We start from the raw sequence: 23,197 nt of genomic DNA, 5'->3' as shown, positions 1-23,197 counted from the left end.
CAAGAATCTGGACTACTATTTATTTATTTGACCTGACCACTTCCCACAGATGGGCAAGGTGCTCTACAGATAAACAGCACATCATGCATGCCTTCGACAGGCCAAGGGGATAGGCAGTTAAGACTGCCTTGCTTTCACACTTGATTTCATATATGTAGCATTTTGTTTTCTTTTGTTTTCTCTTGTGTCTTTGGTGTAGTTAAAAAGGGTTTTCTTCATTGTGAAAAGCTGGTTCTCAAGCTAAGGAAGACGGGGAGGAGGGAGTTCTGAGAAACTAGGAGGAAAATAAGTGAGCAACTCACAGTGATTTCAAGAATATTGAATAAATATCCCACTTATGGAAGGATGTAAAGGAAAGCATCCAAATCCTACACTGTAACTTGCATAATGCATCTTTCTAAAGAGACAAACATACAAAAGCAGAAAACCACAGCATTTGTGAGCTCCATTTACTTCATTAAACAAATGAAAAACTATTAATGTCAGTTTTATGGAGACATACTATTACTGAGAAACTTGTCTGTCTTTATGTTTTGCAGCCAGTACACCTGCCCACAAGACCAACATGACTTATAAAACAGTTCTATTCACTCACTACTTCACTGACCTGAGCATCTTAGAGAGCATCACCCTGTATTTTCAAACAGCAGTGGAACTGGGAATTTCTGGAATAAAATATACAATACCTGACATCTTTCATGGAAGTTTTGTTTCCCACCTAGAACCAGTGTTAGAATACTGCCACAAGAATGGTAAATATAATTTGAGCTTATGAGGCCAAGTCCTAACAGAGTCCCTGGAAAAAATATTCTAGCCAGAATTTCCATTTTTGTCAATAGCAACATATTGGCGTATGCACTGAGTCATCAAAGATGATCATCCAGGCCAAACATTCATCTATTCAAATATAGAATTTGCCTGGACAGAATTTGCAAGAGGTCATTTTTCCAGATGGAGTGCAAGATACATTTCATTTGAAGCCCTCAGGTGCTATAGAAACAAAACCATTTTTAAAAGGTCTATTTTTATCCCTGTAATGGCATGAATAATGTAGAATAAATAAATAGGATAAGATGGTAGACAATGTACTTCACATCAAAAAACAGAGCCACTAGGAAGCTGTTCTCCCTTTGAGCCTTCAATCTCATCTCAGCAATCATCTTCTTCTCAAACTTGTTTTTTCATCCACTACATTGAATTTCTTGGACTCAAGTCAGACCTAGCTGTGAAGTTATAAGTAGCAGCTGCCTGACCTCAAAGTTAGTTAAAATGACCAAAAGAAACCCCAGACAACTCCACTGACACACATTACCACCTACCTCACAATGTATTTTAGGCAGTATTACCCATGTATGCCTATAATGAATTATACTGCAATCCACTGGCACCCAGTATGTTACAAACAGTGATGCTGATCACCATAAATTTTTATACTATGTCAGAACAAAACTATTTAGGACAATTCCTTAGTTACAAGTAAAACAAAAGGACAAATTCTGCCTGTATAGAAGCTAGTAGTAAAATCTCTCCCAAGCTTTTAAGCTAAGACTAAAAGTGAAGCATAAATGGACATCTAACCAGAGCTTCTGCCTCACCAGACTACTTGTATTGTTTCACCCCATGCAAGCCAGTCAGCCTTTATACAAGTGCCTTCCTCAAAAACATCTTCCTGACTCACAAATTCTTCTTCAGGATCCTGACTCTTCAGGAGCTCCAAAAATCTAACACTTCCATAGACTCTCCAAAAACAAGAAAGAAAAAGAATCTTTTTTTTGTTTCACTTCTTCTTCCCTGCCACCATCATGGGAAAGGTTCCCCCATGACAATTTTCCTACCTGCTAGCAGTTCCTCATGGCCATGCAGGCAACAGATCATCCACCAGCCCTTAGGGATGGTGACATCAGCAGGAAGGAGTTTTTCAGGACTTAACAGGCAATAATAGTAAGCACCTGCCTGCATTAATCTGTTTATTGCAGAACCAATGGTGTGAAAACCAGGTCACTTCTGAATACAGAAGATGATGTAGTAGGGCTATCCAACAGATTCTTGTGACTAAGGGCACATCAAGTCTTGCCAAATTTAATTTAAACCCTCAAGGGCTTAAAGCAGGGAACAAGTTTCCCCTGTGATAAAGGATGAATCAATTCTCCCCTTCTGTTTTTGGAAAGAATAACAGAGGCAGCTTCCCAGGCAGATTCCACATACCAGGTGCCTTCTTACACTCTAAAGTGGACAGAAGAGGGGAAGTATCCTTAGCCAGCGAGGTGCACTAGAGAGAGAAAGACAGGAGATTGCAGTGGCTAAGAGGCTCACAGCAGCAGCCACCAGGTCTGCAAACTCTGTTGAGTGCTGGTGCAATGCTCCCAGGTGCACTCCCGATTCTTCCAGCAGCTGCCCCAGGTACAGTGGGAAAGAAAGAACCACCTGCCTTCAACTGTCAGAGCTGGTAGGAAACACTAAAAGCTGACTTAGGAAGATGTAAGGAATGAAAGATGAATCAGTGCAGCATTTCTCCAGCTGGTTTTGTCTGCCATGATCACATCACTGTGCCTGGAAACACCACGAAAAGCTGATTTGCCAACATGCATTTGTAAATTCACTCTTTTTTTAAGTTTAAAAGATGTTTTAGGCTTCCTCTCCAGTTCAGGCGGCTGAATATTACACTCTCACTATTGTAGTGGTCAAAGGAAAACACTTCTATCCATGGTTATTTTTGAAAGTGAAAGCAAGATAATATTTAAACAAAAAAAAAATCTGCCATACACACTTCAGCTGTAAATATCTTTAGTTTACACTATAGCTCTGAGACAGCAAAAAGTACTAGTGGGATATATAAAATAGTTGTTTGAAAGAAAACCAAGAGCTTGTGTAGAAGGCATGCTTCAGTAAATGGATAATGTAAAGATTTTTATTAAACCACTTTTTTGTTCAATAATCTTTTTTGCTGTTAAAGTTATTAAAAAGCTTTTACATGATAAGTTACAGCATTCTATAGGAAAAAAAAAACCCTGCTAACTCAATAGGAGGCTGTCATAAATGTCAGTACTAGGCTGACACAGGACTATTACCTTTTTCCCCCCTACCATTAATTAAATTCTCAGTATGACAAAATGTACATTGCAAGAGCAAGTGAAAAAAAAATACAAGGAAAGCACTGAATGAATCAATTCATTATGCATGTATTCACTACTAAGGTCTTTTTTCTTCTGTTACTTCCCCTTTTAAACCTTCTGATTAAGCTTTACATTAAGTCAGACAAGCTGTCTCCTACGAGTAACGAATATAGCGGTTTTGCTATAATGATATGCCTTTTGGTACACCAGCACTACACAACTGCAATTACATTTTCACCAGCTAGATGATGAAGGAAACTTTGATTGTGCTTTCTGTAAAAAAAAAAAAAAAATCCATGGATAAGAGGTGAAAAACGCTGTGAAATGGCAAACACATTTGAAAGTGAAATACGTAAGTAAGCAGACAGTCATGTATATGTGTGATTTTTTTTTTTTAATATAGAGTGCTGGTTAGCAGCTTAATCACTTGAGAGCAAATGATTATTCAGCATCAATAACCCCTACGATGAGTTGTGATTTTTTTTTAAGTTAAAAGTGTTTAAATAACATAGCAAGTATAAGTTACTGGGAAAAAGCTTAATAAAAGCTTTTTAATAAATCTAATTTCACATGCATTCATACACTTTTTTCTGTAACTAAGAGGACTTTAATTTGAAAAGTTCATTAGATTAAAAAAAAATATTTTCCTTAGCCCTTGCAACATGTTTAATTTCATAGATTTGTTGGTTTCAGGTTAGAGTAGTGTATACAGCTCTAGATTAAATCTTTGGACACCTGTGAGGGAGGAAGAACAAAGGAATACTCAAAGCCTCAGGGAATTGCCATATTCTCCCTTTTAGCAGAGAGATAAAATCCTGGAAGATTCTGCCAGAGATGCAGAACAGCACCTGCATCCAACCCCATACCCTCGGAAAAATCAGTGATGTTTTCACTTATTTGCAATTGTTGCTGTTGAATTGGGGCTTGAAGAAGAAACTGCAGCATAAAAGAGCAGATGGAAACCCCAGAACAGCAGATGAAGAACTGCCAAGAGTGACTGAGGTGAAACAGAGCCAAATATTTTTATCAACTCCTAAAAGAAGACGTTTTTGGTAGTGAGATCAGAAGCTGAGCAATCACACCAAATTATGTTCCAACCTGAGATGAAAGTTTTAGTTTTGTTCTTCCAGCCAGTATAAACAATAAAAGAAAAGAAAAATATAATAGGAGCTTTTCTAGATATATTGAACAAAACCAGAGACAACCTTATAACTTGCAAGCTCTAGAAGGGAAGTCCACTGGAAAACAAAATAATACTGGATAGATACACAGCAATTCTGTTTCACAAAAGTGAATATGGTTTGTAAGATGAAAGTTATTTTTCTGTTATTGCTTTTCAGGGTGTTTTTTGTGCTGATGGAAGGCAAAGGTCAGACCTACACTAAAGAAACTTTACCTGATTATTCAGAAGTCAGGGTTCAAGTTTTTATGTTTTGCTGTTTCCATTAACAAAACTGCGTCTTGGGCAAACTTGGTTCCAGACTACTGGTGCACAACAGCCTGACTCCATGAGGTGCACTCCTGGGAAGGATGTCTGTGATGGGCCGAGAGGGCAATAAAAGCTTTCAGAGACTGTTCAGGAATGAATGTGTCTAACTAGAAAAGAAACAAACAAAATTGATCTGTCCAAATTTTCATTCACCAAAAGCAAATTTAAAAGATTGTGTTCCAGCAATATCCCCCTAAAAGATGAGGAGACAGAAATCCTGGAATTCATTAAATACCTCTGTTAAGCATTTTAACAGACAAACCTAAAAAAGGCTCTGTACATAGACAAGAGCCTTTTAATAATTAAAAAAAAATTAAATAAAATATTTATTGTTTGTCAACAACAAAACTACATATTGTCCTGAGTGGAAAAGGAGGAAGACCAGTGTGGAAGAAAAAATGTCTTTTGAAACTAAGGAGCTGTAACACTCAAATTTGAACATGAAACTGTCTGGAAAAGTGATTAAACCAGAGAGCGGGACCCATATGCTTTAGAATATGCCATTTGTACCAAAACCTGTCCCTGACATGCAAAAAGAGTAACCAGCTGTGTGTGGAACCATTTAACTGGGCTATAACGAATTCTAGCTTTTCTAGGTATTACCCAGCAACTGCACAGCAAAGGCATCGTTTCGTTTTCCCGCTGCCATCCAGCCTCTCACCCTCCTACAGCTCGTCCCAGCCCGTTACTCAGTCCACACCTCTCTTTCTGTGCTCCAGCTTTAAGAGGCTGAGCAACAGGAACTGCTTTCCACAGTGCCAAACCCTCAGAGCTGCCACGAAGCCTCAGATTTATGGTGATTTCTTCTTACTCCATCTTAACCTCTGTACATCAGGGAATCTGAGTCCCCAGAAAGTATTTTCATGGGGTATTGGCAGCAGGCAGCACAGACACGTTGCCTGCTGCTGCTGAAAGCCAAGACACACAGCTAGATCTGAGAGCAAGACCCTAAATGACAGATATGACACAGAAACAGCCAGCTGCTTCGTTGGTTACTTTGCTACAACTGAAGTGTTTTTTTGCAGAATCGGAGTTGGAAGGGACCCACAAAGACCGAGTCCAACTCATGGTGCTGCACAGGAACACCCCAAGAACCAAACCATGTATCTGGGACCACTGTCTTGGTGCTCTGACCACTTCCCTGGGGAGCCTGTCCCAGTGCCCAACCACCCTCTGGGTGAGAAAGCTTTTCCTAAACCAAGCTAAACCTACCGTGACACAACTTCAGGCCATTCCCTCTGGTTCTATCACTGGTCACCAAGAGCAGAGACCAGTGCCTGGCCTTCCCCTCACCAGAAGTTGTAATTGCAATGAGGTCTCCCCTCAGTCTCCTCTCCTCCAGGCTGAACAGACCGAGCCACCTCAGCTGCTTGGAACATTGAAACAAGGTGTTCAGGTGACCAAGTAATTTATGTCCTTCTACCTTTATGAACATTTTCACTAGTACTTGCAGTTCACTCTGGAATGGCTTGTTTTGTAATAAAGCGATCCCCTACACCACAAACATTTCTGCAAGTACAGTAAATGGTTTGAATCAAGGATATACTTTGTTTCCAGGAAAAATCTGCATACTGCACAGATCAGTAAGCCTTTAAAGCAAGTCATCTTCAAATACAAAGTACCCCCATGCCGATTTTACTTCTCTAAATTTAATATTAGTCTGTTCTGTAAACCAGTGAAGTGGCTGGCAAATGCTTCCATAAGATTTTACCTAGAACACATAATGACAGCAAGTTCCCATTTTTCATTTACATTACCAAACTACATTAAACCTTCACAATTAAAAACCAAGTTCATGCACTTCTTCAAGTTACAGTTGATCTATCAAACTGTTTCTGTGTCAACATATACTGCAGCTAGATGTTCCAGCACCCTCAGTTTAATTGACCTCATGAAGCTGACTGAGAGTGAAGTCTTGTTTTGTAACCACATTATGTTCATTTTGACAACACAAATGAAGCAGACATTTTACAACCAAGACTTGCTGTTTAGTACAATAAGTATCTCAAGTCTAAGTTGATGATCTAAAAAAATTCAAACTGCCACAGCTACCCAAATACAAAAGAATTTAAACAAAACGTCATTTATATAAGCAACAACTGGAATAAGAATTTGAGAATTATCCAGTTTCTTGCTATTCTTCTAGCTTTGCTATTGAACAGAAACTTGACAGATCTAGTCGGGGCAAACTTTAACAATCTCCTTCAGGCAGTCCTCTTTGAGAATATTTTTAACTCAGTTTATACCTACAAGCTTTCCTCACAGTCACGTCACTGGGTGCACCAATACTGCATTTTATTACTAGCTATATCCACACCAAATCAATCTATAGGCCAGTCTACATAAAGAAATACTACTCCCTTACACAAACTGGCAGTACCCTTTGTCTACTAAAGACCTACTTTCTTCCACATTAGTGTCAGAAAAACATCAGGAAGAAACTCTGTGCAAACTTTATCTCAAAGAACTCTTTGAAGGGAGAAAAAAAAAAAAGTAAAACACAAGAAACCCAGGAAAGCAAAAACTCCATGGGGTAAATCATGTGATATGAAATCCTTAGACAAATGTTACATAGTGAATAGAGATATTAAACAGCAAAATAATGTGATGATATGCAATAATGGTAAACCATAAATACACTCAAGTCCTTAAAAGATAAACCTTCAATACTGGACCCAAATCCTTACTTCAAAAGTCAGGATGAAAATAACATAAATAGTTGAGTCAAATTCTGTCCTATTTGAAGGACAATAGCAGAATTTGCTAGCTTACAACTTTTTCTCAGAAAGAACATCTACATTTAACTATAGGAATTCATTTAGACCAGAGAAGGTGAGAGGAGTTCCTCTTGCACAAAATACAGAATCAAAACAAATTGGAAATATGTATTTAAAGTGCCTTCTGCACCTTTAATGCTCTCTCTCCTTGGAACTCAAAAAATACTCTAATGAAGAAGGGTGGGTTTTTTTTTGTTTTTCTTTTATCATGTGTAACTATATGACACCTTTTTAAAATAACCAGAAATTCTTAACTACAGACACTGAAATACACCCATGTTAACAATACAAATCAATGTTTCTGCACTGTGTTAGTTGAAATCTTACATTTTGTGCCATGAGTGCAAAGGATGAGGAACTTTTGGTGGCATCTTACCAGTGACTCTCTGAAAACTGTGGACAGGCACAGAAGTCTCTCCTTCTTCTGCATCAGGAGGAGATAGGAAAAGGACATCTGGGAGAGATCTCTTAGGTGCAATAGAAAGAACAGGGTTGTATTGCTGCTCAGGGAGGGGAAGCAATGGGAAAAAGGGGTCTCCCAACTTTAAGCTTTCAAAATCATGACCTTAATATCAATAAACTGCTATAAAAAAAGTCCATCCACTATGCCTCCACTAGTGCCAAGTCTCAGAATGCACAGGTATCAAGGCTGGGAGCACTGACTGTCAGCCAAGGGCATTAGAAAGAAAAGTTTGAAAGCATTTAGCTGCCTATACAAAGGAGTCTGAAGACAGACTACAGGATGGGTTGGCATGATGAGCATAACCTAGCACTTCTGCTCCCTTGGAAAAAAAGAAACAGTGACCTCAGCATCAAGCCTGTATGGCACAATTGCATCCAGACAGATGAAGCTGACAGCTGTTTCAGTGGCAGAAGCATTGTTTCACATCACCCTCTGTGCTGCTACACCATGAAAGTCATGCAGAGTAAATTCAGGAAAGCCTGAACAAGGAACACACAGTAAAAACTATGAGACAAACTAGCAGGGAAAAAAAAACAAGACAAAACAAAACAAAACAAAAACAAAAGAAGCTGAACAAACCAGAACCAGATCAATATTTTCTTGTTGAAATATACCAGTGGCATTAAGCATTTTCTGTACTTTTTTCCAAGTATGCCCAACTTTTCCAGCTGGACAGCTGCTTGTCACCCTTGAAAGATGACAGATACAGAACACTAACTATGGTAAGCATTTCCCTGCTCCAGAGAATTAAGAATATTTTTCTTCTTGGATGCAAAACAAGACAAAATTTATTAAACACTGTCCCATATATCTTCTGTTATAGAGAAAGGCTATTGGGAAATGGTGTATATTTCGCCAAGTTTCCTTTGAGTCAGCTGCAAGGTTCTTACTTGCCAAATGCAGTTAAAATAGAAAGTATAGAAACTGCCAGTAACAACTGAATCAAAAGTTTGGTGCTGCAGCTTTAATTAAGATCAGAGCTAAGAGAAGATACTGAAAGTTTTGGGGGCTAATATGCATGTTAAAGAAATGTATCAACGACCAGAAATAAAAAAAAGAAAAAAATTCTTTTAATTCCTCTCTATGCATAGAAGATGCATCATCTACCACATTCAATAAGATGTCTGAAATTTTTTTATTCTATATACAAAAGTTTTTACTACCTTCCTTATTTTTATACTTTGGAATAAAAGTAATAAAATAATTTTGTCACATAACAAAACTATGGGGGAAAAAACCCAGAAATTTAGTTATTTGGTTGAATGCATGTCTAAAGTCTTATTTTACACATGTTTCTGGTAGATTTTACAAGGCATGCAACACTGTTTTCATTGTAGTAAAATCATTTACCAAATATGAAAATCCTAACATACTTGCAGTTCTTTAGCATCCCATGGAAGCTTAAATTAATAAAATGTGCATCTCTTGGTCTCTATCACAAAAAGATTTTTTCAAGATGTACAAAAGGACACCTGAAGCATTACAGTATTCCTGGACTTCCAAAAATTCACTCCACCAGCCCCAAGGAACTACAGCAAGTACCCTCCAGACTCAGGGGGGAGCTGCAGGATTTATTCCGCAGCGTGGTGTGGCATGCAGCCAAAGGAGTAATTTAGCAGAGTTTTTGGCCAAGCAGGAAAGTGTTCCATTTCTTCTGCCATTCATTGAGACCCACGAGGAAACTGAGACAGGAAGTCAGGCTTCCAGATAATAGGAGTGTTCCTAATGATGTCCTTTGGCTCACAGCACAGAACAGTTCCTCTATGCTCCCCCTTGCTACAACATCTTCTCTCCATATAATTTCCTACTGTAAAGGGGGAGCGACAACAAAAGCTTTTAAAATTAGTTTTTCTTTGCACCCAATTCAAAGAGCTTGCTAAACTACATGGATTATCTGCTTCTTACTGTGTATTAACAACAACTATTTGTTTGTTTTAAAACAGCTGATTATGCTTGGGAATTCACTTTAAAAAGATCCTCCCATTGCAATGCCTACACATATATATATAGATATAGATCTAGGCATAGATATAGGTATAGATATAGATGATATAGATACAGATATAAAACAAAATACCAAAACTAACAGTTACCACCATAATTACCCAGTTATCTCTTGACTCCACTGTTTTGTTGAAAATCTACTCCAACTGGATTGTTGAAAAAATACACCTCCAGTAAGTTTCAGTATAATGACCCTAAATACAATTTTTCTTCAGCCTTAAGTTCTGACTTCATTGGTGAATGCCGCCATGCCATTCATCTCATTAGAAGTAACAAGAGATCCTAAGAGGAAGTACAGCCTGAGTGAAGAATTCAGCCTATAGGTTGCAGCACATAAAGCACTTAGTATTCATACATAAATGTGCCAGGACACAAAAGTCAGATAAAAAGTGAAAACACTACTATATCATAAGGGGAAAGAAACCCCAAAACACAGTACCTTCACTGGCTGCTGTGGGTTCCTGCCCAGAGCACAGCTCCCTGCTGTACAGTCCACATCATAGCCCATCCAACACAATCCAGGGTGCGTAACACATCACTGCTGCAGGTTCTTCCACATCCCACCTGCTGGATCTGCTGCATCCCACAGCAGGATACAAGGCGGTGCTATTTTAGCTATGACAGTCCAAAGAGATGAAATTCAAAGTTTGCAAGGAAGGTAGCTACCTTTTCTTAGACCAATCTCACAGAAAGAAAAAGTGTAACAAACTTCCCAACACAAAAATCTTTATAAGCCAAGGCATTCTACCAGGTGTAAGAGCTACTGAACAATCCACAGCAGTGTCCAAAAGCAAAATCAAAAGATCTGAGCAAGAACAATTCATCCATATTTAACTGAGCAACAGGTTGGAACAAAATAACACTAGGAATTTCAATATGTGTATCATTAATTAAAAGTCACTACTTTAGCAGCAAACAAACTTCAGAGAGCAGTTTGATCTGCAGAAAAAAGCTCTCACAGAAATTTCTGCTGGAAATCCTCTGTTAGGAGAAGACTCATATAGGGTAATTTACCTATCATTTGCATCTCTGATTACCTGGCTTTGCCTGGCAAATAACTCATTCTCTATGATTTCTCTAAGCACCTATCCAGCCTTAAACACAGATACCTGTGACTCCTCAGGCAAGAAGCAGGGAGGGAAACTAAATCCAGAAGTGATCCTGAAGAGGGCAGGAAGGAAGGATGCAGTGTTTGTTTGTTTGTGACGGGGGGCGGGGGGGGGGGGGCAAGGAATCCCTGTAGCTCCATTAGTGCAGGAGCAAACATTGCACATTCTCCTTTCCAATGGACAGCCAGCTGTACAAAGGGTCTATTTCCATATCAGTACAGCATAAAAGGAATCACAATTTAGAAATCACACAAAGAATGGGAATGTTAACTTTTTTCACTAGCACGTGCAAGTGCATCCAAAATCTCATCTCGGTCTTTGCTAATTTTGGTGACACATCATCTGCTTGTTGGAAGGAGAAAAACATTTCTCCACTGATAAAACCTAGGATACTTTAGGTCAATGAAGACAAGCCAGATTAGGGGAGCAGAAACCAAGGGTCAAATAATTTTTCGTCTTCTATAAGATCATGTAGTTAGAATTAAAAAAAACACCATAAACTATTTATGTTTATTTGTGTTGATTTTTCTCCTTGTGGCTCTTATTTAGTCTGACCTTGTTCATTATTAGGAAATACAAACAAAATAGTTGGAAAGATTTGATTATAAGTGTGAGTAATTCAGGAAGTTATTCAATTTCTTATACAAACTTGAACCTAGAATGTCTAGATCAATAAATCAGTGAAAATACATTATACATGATGGAATGCTATACCATAGACCAAATAAATCTAAGACACGTTATTAAAAATCTCAAAAAATAGCCAAGAAAAATTAATTTTTTCCAAGTTGATAAAGACTGTCATGACTTTAGCTGGGTCTCCACAATTTTTATTTAAAGCACCATAGAATAGCTTGCATTTCTCCCTAACATTTTAGCTTCAGCTAAAAGATCTGGATATATCCATAAACACATTACTGATCTAGGAGGCATCTTTGTGTTTGGCTCTCTTCCATAATGCAAAGGGAAGCGTATGTTATAAATTCTCTTTATTCATGCTTCACTTGTGTAGACACACTGACTCTGATCCATCAGCACTACAATTCATATTTAATTCAGCTTCTTCCAAATTAAAGATATTATGAATGAAAACATCCAAAAGGCTTGGACTAGGTTTCTGTATTTTCACCTGTATTTCATGTGTGAAAATGTTTCATCCTCAAGAATGCAGATAAAAAACTGGAAAAAAACAGGAAACCCCTCTCCTCTTCTCTCTGCTCTCTACTACACCTGCAATTTAGTGATCAAAGGATCAAAAAGCTGTAGAAAGTTAATATTTTCATGAAGGGGAAAGATTTTTCTCCTTACTTCTTTCCCTTACCAAGTTACTCCAGAAAACTTTGTAAATAAAGCCAAGAACTTTCTTCAACAAGAATCCTCAGTCAAATCTAGACTCATTTATCACCTGCAGTTCTCACTCTGGCTATGATTTAAGTTCAACACACCGAAGAAACAACATCAGAAAGAAAACAGAAGTTTTCAAAACACAAAAGTAACAAACTATGTGGTTAAATGCAAGATTTGCACAGAGTTAGGCTATGTTGTAAGTTTACTTAGTTCTATACAGCAATCTAGAGCTTTTCCAATCCATCCAAACTACACATAGCTGTGGGGAAAAAATACTTTCTGCTCCCTTCTTATTTTGCCATTAACTAATTCTTCAATTTAATAAATAAATGGGAACACTAGTACACCTGTTCCTCCTAGTTTTCCAAGATCTCTTCATCTCCTAGCAGCCTCTGGATTAGAAAATGTGGTAATCTGGGGATATTGCAAATCACTGAAGATTTCAGTGCTTTGATTGTGATTAAAGATTTCAGGGCTTGTCAAACTTCACCTAATGGTACATGATTGACACCAGTTTCACATGCCTGCTGTATTTTGTAACAAATGGCTTCTTATCTTTGACTTTACATTTCTTGAAATTATACAGATAAGGAACTGTAAACGCAACTGCAACCATCATGTTTATCAGCAACTTGAGCCATTTATCAGATTGCCCAATTAATAGAGTATTCAGCTGTGACAAGAAGAAACCTATCTCTAAAGGTTGAGAAATTGTTGCAGTAATCAAAATCCAGTCTTATCCTGCAGCTTCTCATAAAGGGAAAAAAGAGAAAATCAGATGCTCTTCAAGCTGCTGGATTTTTTCACACCCCAGTCCAGCAAGAAAGAACCTGTAATCACAAGGTCACTGAATGCAAGATTTCATGATACTCTTGTGTTAGTGATGACAACTACAGAAACTGGGGCAAAAATCCAACTGCCTTCATTGATGTGCCTGCAAAGCATGTGAGCACATGCATACAAGTACACAGAAGTGAATTAGTCAGCTCTGCTTATTACTTATTCACCTATAAACATTATCTCTAAAGTAACTGGAAACACAGAGTGAGTCCAATGGCCTCTAGGTCAGATTTACACACAAGTTATCTTGGCATTTGTAAGTGGGGGAAAAGCAAAAAGAAGAACAGCACCCACACAATCTGTACACATGACTTCAAAGAGCCTCTACAGATAGTTCTACAGGCATCTTTGCTTCCATGGTAGCTCCTTAGGTAGTCAGGTGAGTGTGTGCATACATGTGGTTTACAGATAAACGTGTAGAAGTGCTTCACTGGACCCATACTGACAATCTTCAAACACAGCTAAATGCAGTTTTCTTCTTGTATGCCTGCATACATTCATTTTCATCAGCGATAGTTGCTCAATGTGTTTTCAGTGATATTGAGCTTTGAAATTCATTCACATCCCAAAATAGCTAAATTGCATTTATTTTTTAGGCATACTACAAGACATGAGTTTTTGAAATAGCACTTAAGGAGGGCTGAGGAACAAAGGAACTGCAACACTGGATCATATCCAAGGTCCTGTCTTTGACAGCAGTCACCACCAGCTGCTTCACAGAACGAAACAAGAATTTGCACTAGGTAGACAGGCATAATCTTGCCACATATTGGGGTTCATCCTTGTTTCAAGCTACTAAATACTGGCTTGAACTCTGAAGCCTGAGGTATACACTTGAAAATCATTATTGTTACCATTACTAAATACCAGTCCTCCAGATAGCCCTGCTACCTATGTAAATGTCATATCATATATCCAAACACTGACTCCATGGAATCCTTTAGCAGATTTCAATAAAAAAAAAAAAGTTGCATAAAATCCCCATGTCTCTTAGTCTCTGTTTTGAATTTTCCACTTCAGAATTTAACAGACTAATAGAAGTAGAAACAAATATCTTCTATTTTATCTTCTTGTATAATTTCTGAAATTGTTCATGTTTATCATGTTCTTCCTCTTTAATTTTCTCTTTGCTAACTTGAACAACTTTTTACCCTGTTTTCATTAAACAGTTTTTCCAATAATGCAACCTTGGGGGAATTAAATACCCATGCAAGCCTAGTACCTTAGCTATTTACAGGCTGAATTAATGGGTTTTTTTCTAAGGGTTTATTGTGGGTTTTTCTTTAACAATTTCTTTTCCAAGCATAAAAGATTCATCTCTGTAAGTTATCGGAACATAATGCAATTATGGCATATCAGTAACAGAAAAAGAATTCCACAATTCAGTCCTGAATCAATAGTCTTGAAGAGTTCCATAGTTAAAGACTGAGCAGTTTATATTATGGCAAAAGGATGGGCTGATGGACATATGAAAGATCCTGGTACTAAAATGAACATCATCAAAAATGGGTAACATGCCTTCAACATGGTGATGGCGATTTTTCATGGACTACACTCTTCATTAGAAAAGGGCTAAGCATGTTGCCTGAACACAAGATACCTGATTTATCCATTTGCCTATACATTTATACAGGGGATGAAGTACAGGAATATAAGTATGGAAACAGTTGTAAAGTGTGTCATAACCTACCTACAAATAAAGCTGAAGTAAGAGCACAATTGTAAGAGTAATGTTGAGTAAGGGAAAAAAGCAAGAACAAGTGAAAAAGAAGATGTATGCAAATTTGTTATAGATATAAGGACATTTTACCAGATGGAGAAATTGGGCAGTTCATCGTCATGTTCTCACACCCGCAGAGTTGTTCTAAAACTACTCCTCATGAAAGCAAATATAATTCACTCTGCAAGTAAACTGTTTAAATGAATCTTGATATTATATAAAAACCATCTGAAATTATTTTCTTTGCTTATCTGAATACATCATCTGGAAACATCAGAAGTTCTCTTTGGACAATCACTGTGCCCTAAGCAAAATTCTTTATCCACTTTTGGGAAAGTGAAAAGTGTTGAAGGTCTTTAGTGCCACAATGCCCATGACAGCAAGAACAGACATAACTAGCACCTATTAAAATATCAGACACCAATAAAATGAATTTATTTTTGTTTGATAACAATTACACTTGTTATTAGGAATATATTTAACTGCTGCTATCAGCATGAAAATAATGTAATTCATCTGTGCAACTATTTTGATACAACCTCCCCAGCTGATGTCCTTGTCCCCTCACTTCTTACAAGAACTGATACTAAAGTTCCACCGTACAATTTACAATATCCAGGAATCACAATGTGGCTGGAGAGGTATTGACACCTTTCAAATGCAGCAATGTGTCCCTGTCATTCAGTTTCTGTAGGAAAAGACATGACATTCACGAGGACAGCAAGATAGAGAATTTCCAAAGTCAGATGTCAATACACTGGAAATTAATTTTAAAATAAACATCCTTCCTTTGCAATTTTGTGTCCTAATTTTGCTGGTTATTTCCTGATCAGGCATCGCTTATGACCATCAAAATGAAGGAAAAAACTTCAAAATCAATTCTAGTCAATTATTGATGGACCTTTTTATCATTAGAGTATATATAGCAAAGAAACTGGTTTAATAAACACTGCATATCCTATTAGGCATTGTATTTCACACACCTCAAGAAAAAAATTAGGAGTTATTTTAGGATAATATTGATTTTTTGGCACTTTGGTCTTGAGAATCTCTGTTTTGTAATGTTGAAGAGAAAACCCACAAACCTAAATTTTGGAGCATTATCGCTCTCTAAGAGCTATCTGATTGTGCTCAAATATTTTCAAACACCTGATAACTCACAGTCACTCAACATTTGCACTTGCAGACCATTACTCAGGCAAAATTCCCCCCCAAAAGCCAAAAGTTAAAAAAAAAAGCCATCTGGGAGTGTCTGTTTGAGTGGGAGCTGCCTCTGTAGCAGCCTGCAGGAGCAATCACTCACATGGGTCACACACCAGCACTCTCTGCATATGTCCCCAGCACAGCCTCCACCTTCACACTTCCCAGCTCAACCTGTTCTCCTGTGCTACTATTTATACAAAAGCAAAAACAAAACCCCTTTTTTTTATAAAAAAGTAAAACCAAAAAACCTTTACACTCCAAGTACTTAGAGTACTCTTGCTCCTGTTGGTCAGCAAGGGGCTGTCTTCACATCAAATCTTGATATTTAGGTACGGGAGCCCAGCAGAGAAGAAGGTGGATGTATGTTTTCTGCACAAACATTTGTAGCTGGATATTTCAGGATTGGCTGTGCAGTGCCTCACAGATCGTTGCAGCCCACTGAGCATCCAGCACGAGGCCTCTGAGAACATGCTGGTCACACACAGCCCACTCATCTTTCTCCTCCTCCTCGTTTCCAGCTGTGCTCACAGGTGCCCAGTTTCTCTGCTCCAGAGCTATCAAAGCACTAGGGGACAATCTTACAGAAAGCCTGATGATGAGCTAGAAGTTCTATTTCGAGGGAAAAACTGATAGTTGTAAGCAAGAGAATAACACATCAAGGGAAGAAAACAGGGAAGAGAAAAAGACCTATCAGGCAGCACAAGGAAAAGCTGAAAAACAAGTAAAAAGTGCATTCAGTGGAGGGGGAATGAATCCAGGAGCAAGGAAACTTGCCATAGTAACAATGAAAGAAACTATAGGAAAAGAAGTAGAAGATACTCAGCAGACACAAAGAATGAATATGCATTAAAACACATTAACAGATTGCCCATTAGCTCTCAGCCAAGAAAAATATCCTGACAAGACAGAACTAAAAATACACAAAGATTTCTCTAGTCACACTTTCGGTTCTGTTACTCTGAAGAGATATAGTAGGGAGGTGGAGAGAAGCTGCTTCTGGTTAAGAATGGGGGGTATGGACTGCATTCACTAATGACTGAAACAAGGAGGTTAGAAAGGTCCTAAAGAGGCTGAGAAAACTCTGAAAAACCCTATGAAATGTTGCTCATCCAACTGAAAGCTTTGGAAGGCCAAAGCTTAGTTTTGCTCTGTGTAACACTGCTCTTAGAATTTATCTTTTCTACAGATACATAGTAGAAACAAAAAATAAATACTAGAACATTTTTCTTAGGTTGAAAGCCAGACTATAAAAAGCTATTTCGGTTTAAGCATAAACACATCTTGTCTAAACAAAGACTAGAGATTTCTTCCATTGTTCATTCACTGTTATAAAATTTAGACTACAATAATGCATCCAGGAACAGAAAAAAGAAGTCTTCCTCTCCACAAGGTCCACTGTGCTTGTGAAAACCAGAAGTTGACTCTCCAGTCTTACAGCTCTTCCATTTTACAGACCATCTGTCACCACCATGCACCACAGACATGATTTTCTCTCCAAAAAGAAGTGAATGAAATTATGTCATAAGCCTATCAACCCTATTGTCCAGAGGGGCAATCAGAATGACATAATGCAGATATCCAGGTGTGGTGAGTGTTTCAGAGTTTGCCTTGGGGACTTGATTCCAAGCTCAATTAGATTTGTCAATTAGCCTTGTTTTGCAGTGATGTAATACTGCTCCTTGCAGGTCACTCGTTCGACACACCGGATATGTATTCAGAAACAGACGCCTATGGAAAGCGCTCTGGACATGAAATTGAGCCTTTGGCGTGGAAGGACATTCACAAAGTTAGAACATAAAACATATTCATTTAATGTAGTTTTCCCAGAATTTCATACTGAATTAATCTTTTCAACGAAGCTGAGGAGGAAAAGAACCTTATGTTCTCACAAATCTCTTTCAAAGGTGTCAAGATACTACATTTAAGGGCATAAAAGATAAAGTAATGGTGGAGAATTCTGGGGGGGGGGGGGGGGGGGGGGAATATGCAAAAGCTACATTTCTCAGTAGTCTTATTTACCCTATAAGTTTATCCACAGCAGGATGGGAACCAGTTGGGAAGACTATTCAGAAAAGCTTGTTTCTCTTTCAGCTGCCTACACTATGCATTTACCACATGAACAGTCACAGTTCTGTCAGTCTGGCAAGTACTATTAGCAGCACAACCTCTATATTAGTACAAACTGCACAATATAGCTTTAAGAGTCTACTACATGACTGAACTATAAATATGAAAGATCTCTTTTACCTAAATCATGCAACAGATTCAAAATATAGAATCAGAGGTTTTAAGAATTTTCCTATTACCAGAATGCACAATTAGAATGCTTACAACTGAACACATGTCCCAGAGCACAAGAGGGAAACTAAAATAAAAATGTAGCAGTATAGAATGCTGCTGCTACAACATCAGGAAACAATAGTTAGACTGCGGTTACAGATGACACTGCATAACAATTGTACTCAACATTTACTATCAATCTTTCCTGTTCAGCTATTTTACCAATAAAATATATTATTAGGTTAGATGCTTCAGTGATGTGGGAAATACTAATTTTCCTGCTACATACTTTTTTATTATTTTTAAGTCCAAACTTTTTTATTATTATTTATGAAAGTGCAAAGTAAACAAAGTAGTTCCTTAGATTCTCACAGGAGGGAGAAATGGAGAAATTAGTACAGTCAATCTTAATTTTCTCTAATTCTCAAGCAGGCAGGCATGCATACATACAGAATTTGTTCTTAGTCAAATAACTGCATGCTAACCAACTTTCAAGGTATAAAGCTTTAAATTTACTTGCTTGTTTATGATATTCTTTTTTTTTGACATTTTTATCTAGCTTCACTGAGGGGAAAAAATATAAGAGCAATGCATGTATCATTTGAAAGGAAAAAAAATCCCAATTAACTGGGTTTTGGCAGGGGGAGTAATTCAAGCTAATGGCAATGAAAACTGTAAAAGTTTCAGTGACATTTTCCTTAGGAAAGTTTCTCCTAGTACAAGACAAAATTTCTACTGCAAAAAAACAGGCCCACAAAAGGGAAAAATAATAGCCCAAGGAACTCAACTTCAAGTTTATTCCCCAAACCTTTAACATTTGTTTTAGGAAGTGAAATACCTCACAGAAGAAATGCTAAAAGAGACTTATCTGAGGACGGTCAGCTGTCCAGAGGCTGAAAGAGACCTCAGCACTGTGGCTATACAACAGAACTAAGACTTCTTGCCTAATCTCCCACAGTTCATGGTATTTTAATTGGAAGACCACACCAGAGTACACCCACCTTTTTTATTTGCTTTACTTTGTTTTAGGAAAACAAAGTTGTTGAGAGAACAAAACAAAAGCCTTCAAAAAACCTTGAATATCAACTAAGTGCAGGCTATGAACAAGTATTACAGGATGGGAAATTATTTTTCTAGCCATCTCACTCTCTATGTTTCTCAGCAGATATCCTGAATAAGTCATAAACTGTGGTAAGAATGGAAAAAAAGAGAAAAACCTCAGGAATCCACAAATAAATGCAGGCGCATGCTGCAATTCAAAAAGTCTGATGATGCCCCTTGAAATCTAACCCAGCATTTTCTTCTTTGGAATGATATCTGATTATGCAAATGCTGATCTATGTCCTAAGACTATAGCATTCCCAGTTTCACATCTTCTGGCAAATTACATCTTGAAGATGAACTAAGAATGCCTTACACTTGAACTCACAACGGTAAACACTGAGGGCAATATCCTGCAGAGAGACACAAGGAAATATCCGAGACATCAGAAGCACAGAAACTGCGTTACATCACATCCCGCTGCTACAGTGTGCCAGGATTCTTGCTGGAAGGAGGAGTAGCGTGACCCAAAATTCACACACAGGTTAAAGGTCTGCAGACAAACCTACGGGAAACCACACAGCTCATCAAGTTCTTCTGCACAATGTCAACAGCTTCCTTCCAATGGTTGTCTCCCCAACAGCACCACAGCATTTCTCCAGGCCCTTCTTTTCCCTGAAGCTCCAGGGCTCCTGATGTGCTGGCTTTACTACTGAGACTGTACTTTGGGGTTGCTGCATAAAATAGCTGCTGTTTTAGATGCAAATGGCAACATCAGCTCCAGAAACACCTCCTAGTTCTACAGGGCATCTGACAGACATCTGTTATCTGTAGATTTTTCACAAAGTTTGAAATATTGTAATAAAATGTACTTTTCAGCCTCTATAGCATCCCGCACTGTGCTGCTCCTGGGAGTTTTAAGTCAAAGCAGCAGTGTGATTCTAGGCACATCCACTAAAATGATCCCTTCCTTGTGAAAAAGTTAAAACACATATATAGCACCCATAAAATCCCCACAGAATACCCATAAATAACCCCTTAGAGGCTGCCACATTGTGTTTCTGGTAAATTCCTTCAGTTTTTTCACAATAAAACAGGGAGAAAAGGACCTACCAAGAGAACATTTATTCAACAGAAATAGTTATCTATAAGGAGCTACAGAATTATAACTTCATCTAACTATGGATCTCATGCCTCATGTGCAGTGCTCTCTGTCACAAGATTGCAAACATAGTCTATTCAGTAGAAAACTAAGCAGCAAACACCACTCACTGGAGAAAATTTGAATGCAAATAACTTCTAAAATACAGGTGAAACAATCTTGCATCAGCATATTTGGGGGTAGGTCAAATTATTCTACCATGCCTAAGATTTGCACTGGTATCACTGAAATTTTTGAACTAGGTAAAACCATAAATGGCTTAGCTTGTTTTCTAAGCTGCAGAAACTCATTTCTATCTGGCTCCTAACAGAAAACACTGACCCAGCTGACCAACCTGAACAGCTTAAAAAAAAGGCACTTTTACAGGCTCAGCTGCAGGCCCTCAAGATGCAGTAAAAGCAGGTGTTAATTATATCTAAAAAGCTTGCATACCTTATCTCAGCAAAAATTCTCTTATTTTATCCTGTTTCCTTGCGCATTGAGTGACACACAAATTTGAGTGTGAACGTCTCACACCCCTGAGTGTGAAGCCTGGCTTTGTCCTTCTATAGGGCCTCACTGTGGAACCCATCCTAATGGCAGAGATCAGTAAATTTACTCCTGGGAGCCCAAAACCCACCCCAGACGATAAGAGCTGACCTAGGGAGAACACACACTTGGGCTGTGCTGCTAAAAGAGGCTGAGCACCCGCTGCTCCCAGCATCTTTGATCAGGCACTTTACAGGCTGAGGTTAATGGAGCCTTTAAGGAAGATCTAGCAGGAAAAGTAAATTGGGAAATACTCTTGGAGGATCAGTTTCATTGATATATAGAGCTTTCAATTTTTTATTAAAAAATGATGGGTACATGGTACACACCCAGTGTGCAGCATTGAGGCACATTTATTTTTATTTCTGAAGAACTACCACACACTAAGAAGCAAACAAAATAATAGTTTTTTTCACTGGATAGACATCCTCAAAGTGATAGCTTTTAAGACTAAGAGGAACTACACACAGGTAACTCTTCATACACCTACCTACCTATCTCTTGTCCCTGCAGTACCTAAGCTCCCTATACTTGTGAAGCAGCACAAGTAAGAACTTCAATAAAATGTTTCCATGGGCCAAATTTTCCAAACAAATGCTTCTTTCTCCAGGCAAAACTAAGTGATGGCAGAGAATTGGCAATGCAGATCAAATTGCATTCTCCTACTGTTGTCTTTCTCTCATGCATAACCTCAAAACACTTAGTATCATGAATTATAATTGCTAATTATTCCCACTATGAAACAAGAATCCCACAGCAAACTGAGAGTAAACAGGCATTTCTCATTATATGAAATGATGCATATGAATCTTCTTAAATAATTGCAGACCAGAAGAAAAGGTTAACAATGACCAGTTACTTATTTGTGAGTGTTAATTGAGGAAAAAATAATGTTTTGATTGCAGTTGCTTCTGTTCTTTTTGAACTTGAACATTCTTCAGTTGTAAGCAAGTCAGACCTAACAATTCACAATTAGGAACAAAATATTTTTGTGATTAGAAAAACAGAGCGTCTGCATATTTGGCATATATGTACACCACACATTCTCTTCAATAAATTAAAGAAAACCACAGATATAGAGAACACAACCTTTGGCTGAACTAGTTTTCAGAATACAAAATAACTAATTAATGCAAAGGAGGCTGCTAGAAAACTTGAGCGCTTGTTTAACAATAGAGCTGTTGGGAATGGACAACCACTGCTGTTGAGAACACTTTGGGGAGGATAAAAAAGCATCACCGAGATACACATGTCTACTGAAATACCAGTGAACTCGATTCCTGAGGCCAGTTCTTGTTACCGATAACTTCAATAGGTGAAGAATTTATCTGGCATTAAAGAGGCTGCAGTCCTTAATCAGTAGGATAAACGTTCTAGAAAACCACTGTACAAAGCGAGAAGAGGCTGTACCTCAGCACAGCGTGGAAAGGGATCTGTCAGGCACCGAGCAGGCGGGAGGCACCACGGCACAGGCTGTGGAACCCCACGGCACAGGCTGTGGCACACCGGCACGCAGCACCACCAGCCGGGTTCTGGAAGCGGGACGCGGGGGCCGAAAGCCCGGCAGACAGACAGACAGACAGACAGACAGACAGTCACCGCCCCTGCGCAACCCTCCCGCTCGGGAGCCGCGCTTATCGCATCCACCTCCACGGGGCGGCCGGCGCCGAGGGCCCGCCCCGGCCCACGGGAAGGGGTGCCCGGCCGGGGAGGGAGCGACAGGTTGGGATGGGAGAAGGCGAGAGGGAGGCGGAGGCGGCACCCGCTCCCGCCGCGGGGGCGGGCAGGGAGGGCCCCGGGAGAAGCCGCCACCCTCCGGCGGAGCCCGGCCCGGCCGCTCCGTGTGCCCGGCCGGTGCTGCGGGGCGCAGTCCCGCCTCGACACCTTCGAGCCCCGCCGAAATGCTCTCTGCAACTTCCGCGGCTCCTCGGCCGGCACGACGCCCCCGGGGCCGCGGAGCGCTGGCGGCCGCTCCAGCCCTGCCCGCCGCCGCGCCTCTCCCAGCCCAGCCGGAGACCGTAGGGAAGTAAGTGGGAAGTCCCAGAAGAGCAGGTCCCGGGTACCTTCCCCAGCCAAGGCGGCTGGATGCAGGGCTCCGGCTGCGCTCGCCGCCGCTGCCCC

The 23,197-nt window shown here is 39.2% G+C and overlaps 1 protein-coding gene across 1 annotated transcript in view; it reads right to left on the bottom strand.

Moving 5' to 3' along the window:
• TLL1 (tolloid like 1) overlaps window positions 1-23,197 on the bottom strand; it is a 124,997-nt gene that overhangs the window by 101,344 nt on the left and 456 nt on the right. The gene's annotated exons all lie outside the window — the stretch shown is intronic.

Source organism: Molothrus aeneus, chromosome 4 (genome assembly GCF_037042795.1).
Source record: "Molothrus aeneus isolate 106 chromosome 4, BPBGC_Maene_1.0, whole genome shotgun sequence".
NCBI classification, from domain to species: Eukaryota; Metazoa; Chordata; class Aves; order Passeriformes; family Icteridae; genus Molothrus; species Molothrus aeneus.
This window is presented reverse-complemented; position numbering and strand designations above follow the sequence as displayed.